At 37.4% G+C, this 12,916-nt stretch overlaps 1 pseudogene; it reads left to right on the forward strand.

Moving 5' to 3' along the window:
* Nucleotides 1–269: 269 nt before the first annotated feature.
* On the forward strand, nucleotides 270–1,736 carry LOC102928909 (oogenesin-3 pseudogene; annotated as a pseudogene).
* The last annotated feature ends 11,180 nt before the right edge of the window (nucleotides 1,737–12,916 follow it).

Here is a 12,916-nt window from a genome sequence, read left to right on the forward strand (position 1 = left end):
CTAGGTGTCTATAAACATTCCAAAGAAAATATGTGATGTTTGATTTTTTTGAGCCTGGGCCATTTTCCTGTAAAAATCATTCCTGGCAAAGATTTTCTTCCATTCTCTGAACTGCTTCTTCACTTTATTGACAGTTTCTTCTCTAAAGAATTTCATGGGGGATTTGAGCTGAGGACTCAGAGGCATTGAGTCTAAGGATTCCAGGAGACAGACTATTCCCAAATCAGCTGAGGAGTTGGTGAGCTCCTTCCATCTGAAGAGCCATCAGAATGAACATTGAGGCCCCATCCACACTCCAGGAACTTACAATGAAGAGTCTGCTGAGGCATGAGGCCTTGGCCATCTCAGTTCTGCAGAAGCTGCCGAAGGCTTTCTTCCCATCCCTGTTCAAGGAGGCCTTTAAGAGCAGACATATGAAGATACTGACAGCAATGGTGGCAGAATGGCCCTTCTCCAGCCTCCCTGTCGGAGCACTGATGCAGGAACCTGATGTGGTGATATTACAAGCTGTGCTGGATGGTGTAGACATGCTGTTGAAACAAAATGTTCACCTCAGAAGGTCGAAGCTTCGTGTCCTGGACCTGAGAAAAATGTGCCGTGTCTTCTGGAATGTATGGCCTGGCATAGAATGTGGAGAGAGCTCAACAGGGACATTGAGTGAGGAGGAAAAAGAGAATGACCTACCTAGATATGCCCTGAGGCAGCGTTTGAAGGTGGTCACTGATTTTTTCTTAAATGTTGCCCTGGATAAAGAGCAAGCATACTTGCTGCAGTGGGCCCAGCAGCAACAAGATGCTGTGCAACTGTGCTGTCAAAAGGTGATAATCTGTGATGCTCCTGAGCAAGTCTTCAAGATGGTTTTGAGTACTTTCAAGCCACACTACATTGAGGAATTGTGTTTATCCATACACTGGACTCCAAGAGAGCTGATGTGTTTGGCACATTGCTTTGTACAGATGAGAAATTTGCACAAACTCCATCTAGCACGCATTTCAGTTCACATCAACAATGCTATATATACCTTTGAAGATAGAGAGAAGCATATTACAAGGTTCCTTGCTCAAATCTCCAAACTCAAATATCTCCAGGAGCTCATCATCAATGATTCCTACTTTTCCAGTGAGCACATGAAGCAGTTGTTCAGATGCCTGAAGACCCCCTTGGTGTCTCTGTCCATCAAACTGCACAAGTTCCCATCTTCAGACTTGAAGCACCTGTCTCAGTGTCATGGGCTTTTTCAGCTAAAACACCTGAACCTCTTTAGTGCTTCATTATTCAACTTATGTCCCACAGCTCTGCAATTTCTCCTCAAGAGTGTAGCAGACACTCTGCAAACTCTGCAGATAAGCAACTGCTGTATCAGAGACTCTGAACATGGTACCCTCCTGCCTGCCCTGAGCCAGTGCTTCCAGCTAACCAGTGTATATTTCTATGACACTGCCATTTCCATATTAGCCCTGAAGGACCTTCTGCAAAGCCTGGCCAATCTATGCAAGTTAACTAAGGAGCATTACCCTGCCCCACTGGAGTGCTATGATGACCGGGGTCATGTCTTAGTCAACAAATTTGAAAATGTGTGTCTTGATCTTCTGAATACAATCAGAGTCAAAAGACAGCCCAAAGTTATCAACTTTGCCACAAAAGTTTGTGGCAAATGTTCCCAGCGCTGTGTCTTTAATGGGAAGACCACACTTTGTCATTGTCATAAACAGGAATTGGTTAAACCAAGAAATTGAGAAATGAAAATCTGAGAGAGAGAATTTTAAGTAAGGTGTTCAAGAACCTGTGGTTTCAGACACTGTTGGATACATCAAGAAAAAATATTATTCATTGGAAACAATTATATTGCATGACTTGAAGAATAATAGGACCATGGGGACAGGTGTCTTGTAGAAACATTAAAAGAGATCTGCATCCCTATTTATGACAATCTAGTAATGTTTCACCAAACCACTTATCAAAACATGTTTTGAATACATAAATTCTCTTTCTGATTGATTCCAGTCCTTATATGATCCTAACTCCTTTATTCATTCCTCTTTTGGGTTCCAAATGAAGCTGACTATCACTGCTCTTGTGGGGACCTTGAAAGCCTTGAATTGAAATGCAACAGTCACTCCTTTTTTAAGGTTTTAGACCTGTTTCAGAGAGAACAGGGAAGGAATGGATATGGAAAAAACAAAGATGAAGATGGGGATGAGACAGAATGAAATTAGAACTATGAGAGAAGGGACAGAGAGGAACTAAGTATGAGTACAGAATTAAAGCTATGTAGATAGAACTTTATCTCAGAGGAATAAAATGAATGCATTGAAGAACTTGATGCACTTAGTTTCATTCCCTAGGTTCATTCTTGCTGTTGTTTTCATCTCTTCTGGACTCCTGAGAAGAAGGCTATTAGAAGCTGGACCTCCAGAATAACTTTCAATAGTTCAGAGATATAAAATAGAGAAATATGCTTTTTATGTGGGTCGGATCTGCTCCAGGTATCATATACTTTGATCTTTATTCTTATATCAAATCTCAGGATGACACCTGAAGAATGACACCCAAAGTTTTCCTCATGCCTCCCCATGAACATTGCACGACATACACACATAATATGCCTTCATTGGTGCACACATGCAAGATAGAAAGAAAAGTTACAGATTAAGAATAGTGAGAAGTGAAAATGTCTAGGAGTTCACTAATATGACTGATTTTTGTAGCTAGAGGACAAGTTGAATTTTTGAAAATAGGTGAGCTGATTGAAGTCTTAGATAGGGAATAAGATTCAGAAGAACCACTTAAGAGCAACTGCTTAGCACTCATTTTTTATTACATTTATTTATTTGTCAGGGATAATTTTCAAGTGTGTCTGGGGATCTGATTCAGATGGCCTTGTGTGTCTATCCTTAATGCATTAAGAATATGCATCTTTGCCTGCCATCCTGAGACTTAATGCAGTCAAGCATAACTTTCATTCAGTTCTGCAATATACAACCATGTATATTGCTTCTGAGTTTTATTATTTGTGTACTCACATACAGGTGTCCTGGTGATCATATGTACATAAAAATATCCTTAATGTTATGATAATCAAGCTGTTCCACAAAAATTATTTATAACGTAATTTTACTCTTACTATTCACTCTTATCACATAGTTATATATGTCATTGTGTAGATACTTAATCATGTTTTGGTCAATGAATTCATTTCATGTGTTTTAAATAAAAAAAAAAAAAAGAATTTCATGGGGTCCCATTTGTTGATTGATAACCTTATTTCCTCTGTAACTAAAATCCTATTCAGTAAGTCCTTATATATGTAATTGTGTCACCCATTATTCTGATTTTACAGTCTGTGTTTTTTTCATAGTTGGGTTCAGTAACATATTCCTCAATGAACATGGGTTAAAAGTAAATGCACATAGGTATTAACCACCTCCATGTTTTCATACCTGTGAAATAGGAATTACACTGATCATAGTGTAGTGTACATATACTCTAAAGTAATTAAGTTTCAATGTGGTTTTTTTCTACATCCCCGGCTTTTGTTAACAACTGTAGTGGGTATATTATGTGCAGTGCAGCACACACACACACACACACACACACACACACACACACACACACACACACACTGGATCCTATGTCATGATTCATCTTTGAATAGATGCTCTTCCATAAAAATGGGAGTTGTCAGTTTAAAACCTAGATTATGAGAAATTGATTCAAATGCCTGTCTTTTCATCTCTGCTATGTCCTCCTGCCTCAAGATATTTGTCTTCCTACTTAAAAATATCTATGATTCTGAACAACAATAAACAACAACAGTATTTTGTATTACCCTAAAAACCACATGGATCTAAACGTACCATGTAATAATTTAGATAACTTTTTCAGTCAGTTTCGCCATTTGCGATAGTTTGGATAAATAATCCAGCAGCAAAGCTCTATGCCAAAGTGGAATGCAGGAGATGGGTTCAAGGACAACCATGAAGAAGTCTACAATTGTACTGCTAGAGAGATGGATCCAAAGTTTTCACCAATGACCAATGTGCCTTCTAAACCTGTGCAGTTGTTCATCCTGATGAGTTCAGAAGACATGACCAATTCATCCAATAAACCATCTCTTCACTCTTGCTCAGAGTGAATAGTGCATATTTCAAAAGGCATTGTTAGCCTACTCTCTGAGTCTTTCCATAATGACCTGACAACATCTCCATCTTTAAAACTAATGAGTATCATGGATACATTTATTAAAATAATTGACATATGAAAGAATAGGCAATATTATATGTTGTTTAGAATGTAGAGCTAATGGTAAAGTAATAAAACATATTTCAGTAGTACCTGACAAAACCAAATATAGTGTTGACATTTGATCCAATAGTGTGTGTGTATGTATCTACACACCTTAGCTGAGCAGTTTTATCTACATAAAATCTGCATATACATAAAATCTGCATATGAATATTTATAGCAGCTATATTATAAATGTCCCAGACTGGAAGCAACCAAGTAGTCCTTCAACAGATGAGTGTGTAAACAAATTGGTGCACCTGTTCAAGAATGCAGTTAAAGGAAATGAGTTATCAAGACATCAGAAATGTGAACAGGCCCTAAATGTACACTATCAGGTAAAAATAAAGACAACTGAATATATGACACCAATTATAAGGTATTTGCAGTAGTATCATGGACAATCAAATTATAGTCTTTTCCTAACATAAAATAAAATTAAGTGTAATGAAATGAAGTGAAAGAAATCATAGATGGTTAAAGACTTATCCTTAATTCCTTTTAAAAAGTGGTACTACCCAATGAAAGCCTAAGCAATTGGAACAGCATAGACAGTAGCTAATGAAAACAGGTTTTTAACCTTCCTAATGCAAAGCTTTATATGTGCTATGCTTCAAAGGCAGAAGCCTCATAACACAATTTCCATGTCCTCTTTCTGGACACACTAAGATGTGCAGGAGCCAGGAACCATGTGATTCATGATGGTCAGCAATATGTTTAGCAATATGATTGCTAAAATCTTCAGCCAGATACTCCCTCTCTTCTGCAGCAGGCTAGATAGCTATGATGGACACATTTCAAAAACAGAGGATTCGGTATCTCAGTGATACTACTCAGAGTAGAGCTACTAAGAAGACCCACAAATCTACATTGAACTATGATATGAGGGTGAACTGGGATTGTATTGTATTATAATAAGAAGATATTTGGGATATTACTGTTATGACAAACTTCTTAAGTAGTTGTTCACAGATGTATTTGTTATTTATTTGATTAATATTAAATGTCTGTGCTCATGTTTGATTTTCAAAAAAGATCAGTGGAAGCAACATAAATAAATACTGAACTAATCATGGAATAAACTCTAGTAATAGTCATTGTTTCTCGATTTTTATTTGTCTCTCTGTTGTTCATCTGTTTTGTGTTTTTAAAGAAAGATTTATGTAGGGTAACAATTCTGAAGGTTTTAGTTTCAGTGTTTTTTTTTTAAATTTTATGTGTGTGAACACTGTGCTTGAATGTCTGTATACTATGTAGGTACAGTGTCCTTAAAGCCAGATGTGCACATCAGATCATCTGGAAGTGGACATTAGGTCTAGAACCCAGGTCTTCTGAAGGAGTAACAGCGGCTCTTAAATGCTGATCTATCTCTCTAGCCACAGTTCTTGTTTTTGAAATCCCCTTCCATTTCACAAAGATCTCTTAATGTCTATAATAAATCACAACCCATTAACCTTATCTGTTTTTTAGAGTGCTGAATTCTATACTTGGTCCTATAAGAAAATTGTTTATGAAGACAAAGGTGGTTTTATTATACATTATATTAATAAAAAGAAAACTCTTTGATGCATTACAAAAGACTTTATCCCATTTTACTCATCTGCCATATATCTTAATTATTTTTCAGAAGATAAAGGTTAAAAAGAAGCACACAAAAAGCTAGTTCCCACATTTAATTAGGAGCTGAGATGGGTCTGGAAGTGTAGCATTTCTGCCCTCAGCACACCATTCTTTCTTAACAACGTGCTTTCTTTAAATCAAAATAAATGTTCTAGTGTCCAGGGGAATCATTAGGATCCAGTCAACTCCATGTTCATGTCAAGAATGAAGCTCTGAAGTTCAAGAATGACCAGCAAAAATGAAGGGCACTTTTGGGTCAACATACTGGCTGCACTCACTGCATCTGTGAGGCAATCATAACACACTCTGACTACTGATTTTGCACTAGGCAATGTTGTGTAGTTTTCAGAGTAAGAGCTTCATGTTGGATAAAGTTGATTTTGAATTTTATCTCTATAGAGCACTGGCTGTGAAAACTTGATCTGTTCATATCCCCGAAAATCAATCTTTGAATGATTTGAGGCTAAATCATAAATTCTATCTTTAAAATGCATTGAATTTTACCTGGAACAAAGGAGCTATTAATAAATCTGTAATAATTATAAAATAATTATAATGTGATAATTGTCATTGTGACTAGGTAGACAAGGGTTGTGTCCATATTTAGAACTAGGTACAGCTTCAGTAGAATTGAGTAATCACAGAGTTCACTAATATTGTATGTAAACTGCCTCAATTTGACCTTGACACCTTGGAGCCACTGAAAAACACACAGAAGGAAGTGTGAACATGTCCCTCTATACATCCTTACATCACTCTGTCATAATAGAAAGTTGACCTGTAGTAGGTAGCTCCTGATACAGAATGAATAATCTTGGCTTACTTATTATGCTAAACTGAATTTATGGTCAGGTTGCTTTCAGTAGGGAAGATGGGATTAATTTTTGATGTGTTTTATGTCACTTTCTCATACTACCACCAAGTTGTTTTATTTGTAAATGCTGGATGCAGAATATAACCTATATCTACATTATATATATATATATATATATATATATAGCATTTGGGTGAAAATTATATTCCAATAATTTAAAAAAAAACTAGTGGTTCCTTTTTTGAACACTGTTATGTTGATGATAAAAATGAGAATTCATTGTAGAAAATACTTGCAAATATGAAACAAAGTATAAAATTCACCTTTAAGCCTACAAACTGTAAATATGCAACATCAAGATTTCATTGTATTTTAAAGTATACCTATATATATTTAGATATATACACATTATGTTTCTGATATATTTTGCATTATGAAAAGGAGTGAGAATGTTAATTATTTTAAAATATAACATTTTTTCAGATAGCAAATGAAAATTGCCATATAGAAAAATATTTTATGACAAGCAAGACTTTAGCATCAATGAAAAAACAAACAATAAATTGTTTACATGTTGGTGGTCTTTCTGGAATACCCAAATGTGTTGATAACACTGTGTTTGAATCAGGTAAAACATATTTCTCTCCCTCATATCTTATTTCTATAGTTAATTTACTTAGAATTTTGTTTTAGTCCTGGAAAACTCAAAATTATGTTTGAGTCTAGTCTGAATTAGTGGGATCTGAATTAATGAAAACAGCTCATATTTGATTTAACTTCTTTAAGCATTTTTCTTCCAGATAAATCACCTTGTAATGAAGAACAAGAGACTAACAATTGAAATGTGCATCAACAGAGTCTCAGTTCAAAGCAAACTTTAAGAAATCAGTAAGACAACACTAGGGAATTAAATTTTTCCTTGAAACCAAGAGGTATGTGCATTGTGTCTTCATTTAGATGAACAGTTATAGTACATAAGATCATGCTAGAAAGTATGGCCTCTAGGTTTCTAGAAGCACAATGTGAGGTTGATTAACAACAGTCTTGGCAACAGAATGTGTTTAGGAATGTTACGAGGTAGATCCATTCCATACTAAAGGGCCTTGAGAATAGTGCAAATTGAGCACAAGAATGGTGTTCTGTAGAGCATTTTGTCCCTCATGGCTTTAAGGGGTACCAATAAATGGGAATTCACAGGATCATGAGTAGATGTTGGAAGTAATTGAGAAATGAGGTAAAGAATATGTAAATGAAAAACAAGAATAGATACTTCAAAATACTCATGAGAGCTGGTTGACCACCAGATGAACCAGTCCCTTATCCATATTTTGTATGTTGCAAGTGTTTCTAGTTTTGGTTATGGGACACTGGCCTCCTTGATTTGTTAAAACTGGCATATCCCATTTCTTAAAACTGAGGAAGAACACTTTGAGGCAGGCATTGTATGTTCTATTCCTTGGATATAGAGCAAAATCTTATATGCTACAAAATTTTATTAAATAAGCAAGTGAGTGATTTAATGAATAAAAGAAACTGAAGCAACTTCTAGTTTCAGAATAGCTCTTATTTGTGGGATCTCCAGTAGGGAACAGGGCTGAGATAGGGATAAAAATAGAATGACAAAGCCAGATCTGAGCATTTGCTTGTGCTTTTATTTGATGTGAAACAACTTACAATAATTAGCGGTTTATGGTTATCTTAAGTATCAGGCATTGGCTTTGGAAATAGTCTTAGGTCTGCAGGGAAGAAGATGTTTTTCATTTAATATGTACTATTAAGTTCAATGAAGGTTATTTGGACCTTTTTTACATATTAAGCAACTGCAGCATCTTCTACTATGGAGACCCTGAAATTTTTTTGAGTTAACAATAAAAAGCGTTTGCCATGGAGTAGCTGAAGACTGGTGTCAGAGGACATGCTTGCGCTCCAGGAACACTGGGAATTCCTGTGCTGCCAGTGATGCTTAATTCCAACAATGTTCAAGTAATTTTCTTTCTTCCAGCTCACTACCTCTGGACAAAAAGGCACCCATAAATTAGAAGTTTGCCTCATGCATTTTTCTTTCTATTTACTTATTCCTCACATGGAAAGAGTCCATATTTTGATGGTTGTATTTGAGAGTGCAAGTCACTTTTCCCTTTTAATATCTGCCTGTTTAGAGATCAGTGCATTGGTCTTCTCTCTAATGTGTCATAATCTTAAAATGGAAATATAGCTCCCAGCAACACAGGCCTGTGGGCTTGTTTCTGCTTTGTTGATATAGTAGTTTAAATAAAAATGGTCCCATGGGCTCACAAGGAGTGACACTATTAGGAGGTGTGGCCTTGTTGGAGAAGGTGTGACCTTGTTGGAGGATGTATGTCACTGGGGGCAGGCTTTGAGATCTCAGAAGCTCTAGCTAGACCAAGTATGCCTCAATCTTTCTTCCTGCTGCCTGCAGATCAAGATGTAGAACCCTCAGCTCCTTCTTCAACACCATGTCTGTCTTCAGGCCACCGTGCTTCCCACCATGGTGATAATGGACTAAACCTCTAAACTGTAAGCCAGCCCCAAATGATTGTTTTTCATTATAAGAGTTGTCATGATCTTGGCATTTCTTCAACAAAATAGAAACTCTAACTATGACTGTAGTTGGTGACATGATAGTGGGAGATTTCTCTGACCAACCTGACTTTATTTTGGGGAGGATTGTAGAAGGACTTTGTAACTTTGCACTAGGGAGCATGAAGTGTTGAGACCTCAGTGGGATGTTCTTTAGAAGCCTGAAGGATAAGAATTTTGAACGCAGTGCAAAAGATGGTGGCCTGGCTTATGAGGTTTCAGAGGGAAATTTAAAGACTATCAGGTACATTTGCTATTTTGAATTAAGATTCTGTCATTCTGGTCAAATCGTACTTAAGAGTCAGCCACAATTAATGAGACTAGAAACACAAAAGTGAAACCGATGTGTTACTGGGACAACTGATACTCGTTATCTGGAGCTAAGAAATTAGGGCTAAGTAAGATAAGACTAGCATCATTTAGGTGAAATTTTCTGCAAAGTGTTTCCTGAGATCACAGATAAGCTATGTTCCAGAGGTGGCCAAGGTTGTACCTAGTGTTGGCAACTGAGCTTGGTAATGTGTAGGAGTCACCCAAATGGTATTGGGATGGAGGGGTCATGGAGAGCAGCTGAGGCTTGGAACTGTGAGAAGTCAAGAAAGGCCATTAGTGAAGGTGCAGCCTCAGTAGCAGTTAAAGACTCAGGAATGAAGGAAGGGCCTTGAAGAGAAGTTGAGGCATGGCACCATGAAGAGTCTATGAGAGGCTATTGGTAAACATCCAGCCCAGGTGCAGCAAGGAACCTCAGTAGTTTTGGAGATACCAGCACCATGGATAACAAACAAGAACAGCAAAAGCAATAGAGTAGAGTCAGCTAGAGCCTACAAGACAAGCTATGTGTACTTAAGAGGGCAGAGCTGAAGAAGTTTCCAAAGCCCTTTGGAAAAGTCCAGATTATCTTGAGTGGATCATAGACATTGGACAGTTGGAGTCTGGTTTTGATTTGATTTGATTGATTGTGACTGTGCCATGGTTTTACCCTCTTGAAGTAAGAAAGTAGTTTACTAGAGCCTACAGTTGAAAGACTTTGAATTTTAAATGACTGGATTTTAAAAGAGATTGGCTATTTTAAAGGGACTGAAATTTTAATGTGTTTGAGTTTGTAAGGACTATGAGACTTTTAAAGTTATTCGTATTTATAATGTGAGATTTGGGGGATGAATAAGAAAGGAAGAGTTGTGGCCTGATAGTTATGTATCTGTGTATCAAACTGACAAGGGGTCAGTTGAGTTGGCTGGTTTTGTGTCCACTTGACCCAAGCTACAGTCATCAGAGAGAAAGGGAGCCTCAGGTGAAGAAATGCTTCATTGAGATCCAGATGTAAGGCATTTTCCAAATTACTGATCAATGTGGGAAGACCCAGCCTATTGTCAATCCCTGGCCTGTTGGTCTTGGGTTCTACAAGAAATCAGGCTAAGGAAGCCAGCAGAAGCAAGCAGCACTTTTCCATGGCCTCTGCATAAGTTCCTGCCTCCAGATTCTTGCCCTGTTTGAATTCTAATCTTGACTTCTTTTGATAATAAACAACAATATGCAAGTATAAGCCAAATAAACTCTTTCCTTCCCAGCTTATTTTTTTGTCATAGTGTTTCATTGCATCAATAGAAACCCCTATTAGACAGTTGGGTATATCCATCTCCAGGGACTAATAATGTGGAGCATTACAACTAATACCCCAGCCTAATTCTCTAGACTCTTCATATTCCACGTGACAGGCAAAGTTTGGGTTTCTGTTCTTCAGCCTCACAGATTTTGAACACAAATGACACTAGACACAGTAAAACACTATTATGAAGACACTTCACCTCAGGAAATAATGTCTCCTATTCACAAAATGTCTCTGTCAGGGTAGGTATTCTCAGGTTGTGGAGGGTACAGAGAAATGGATTGTTGTGTTAAGGGATCCCATCATTAATCTAAATATTGATGGTTCACTAGAATGAATGCAGCAATTCAAAATGTGCTACATTCCTCAAGAATTTGAAAATTGTTCTGGAAAGATGCAAATTAAAATGCTTGAGGGGGTAAGATACATAGATTAAATCCAATAGAGACTAGCTGCACATTTCTGAGGATCATCACTTTGTGGAACTTCAAAGAGCATTCAATTCCTTAGCTACTGTTGGAAAGGTTCCCACCTAGGAACACTCACTTGAGTTTTGGTGTGTGTTTTTCACTGAGGATCATTTATACAGGCATGCAATAGCAATTGGCTTCAGCCACAATGACTATTGATTTCCATAGCAAAAACAAATATTCGTTGTAGATAATACTGAGTAACAGAAGCTATCTGACCAAAATGGTAGACTGAGGACCAAAGATCTGAACATATGAAAATATGATTACAAGACAGAACATTCCAGGATCTCAGAGATTATCTCCTAAGTGTTAGCCGAAAGCCAGTTCCAAAGGAAGCTGTTCGTGGAAGGGTTCATGATTTGAGCAACCCACATATTCTTTCAGCAGGATGATCAATAAAAAAATACTGAAGTATTTTTGGACATATCTTTCTTCTTGCTATGAGGAAGCAAGCCATCTAAGCTCAATTCTAAGTCCCTAGTAGGTGCATTTTAGTAGATAAAAAGAATGAATGGTTTCTACAACATAAACTGGATTTTTAGAGAGTTTGTGAGCCCTGCTTTTGAAAGTCCTAACAACAAAGACAATTTGAGAGTCAACTTTCTATCTGGCTCAATGCAAATGGCCACACCTATTCTATTTTTATGGTCTTTTGGACAGTTAAAACTTAGACCTAGGACTCTGAGTCAGGTACACAAGTAAAATGGGTATTCTTCATGGGGAAAAGTGGAAAAGACTGGATTGTAGTGAGGCTCACCCTCAACCCTGCTCACTGATGGACTTCTCAGTCATTTATTGAGTAGTCTTGACAACATAGCACAGAAAGATTTGAAAGAAAAGCATGCCCAACTCAGGCCTTGCCTCTGACAACTGCAAGGGTTGCACTGCAGTCTGAGAACGAGCATCTCTGACACATCCAGAGTCATGCTTTACACTTTGTGATATGTCTGTTCCTTTTGCTTCATATCAGATGTCTAAAAGTACATCTTCAAGAATTCAAAAATTTATTTTTTAATCAGCTTATTAGGGAGTTCCTTATACTATGAAGCCTTTATATGGCAGCAAATCCCTGCTGCCACGAAGACTTCCCTTCGATGTGACAGATTCAGGTCAGTGTCATTAACAAACTTCCAGATTGATGTTGCCAGCCTGATGATCACAGAAGATGGCAAATTCCCTCTGCACAGGGGCAGAAGCAACGAGCATTTGTCACACTAGATCACTGTGCCCATCCATTGGCAGAATGCTGAAATACTCTGATATAGATGCGTCTGGAGAAATGAGGTTAAATGTCTACACAGATTTTGAGTTCAGGATTAGAATGGGAGTCAAATGTTTTCCATCATTTCTCTGTTATTGATACACTCTATAGATTTTGCTAAGTCTCTTTACAACTCAGGGCCTCTGTGTATTTCTAACTGGAGGAAAAATACACAAACACTCAATAAATGATTTCTGAGCACAGTCCTGATATCAGGGACTGTTCTAATTCTATGGAAGCAGCAGGGTGACAGAAGT

Source organism: Peromyscus maniculatus, chromosome 2 (genome assembly GCF_049852395.1).
Source record: "Peromyscus maniculatus bairdii isolate BWxNUB_F1_BW_parent chromosome 2, HU_Pman_BW_mat_3.1, whole genome shotgun sequence".
NCBI lineage: Eukaryota > Metazoa > Chordata > Mammalia > Rodentia > Cricetidae > Peromyscus > Peromyscus maniculatus.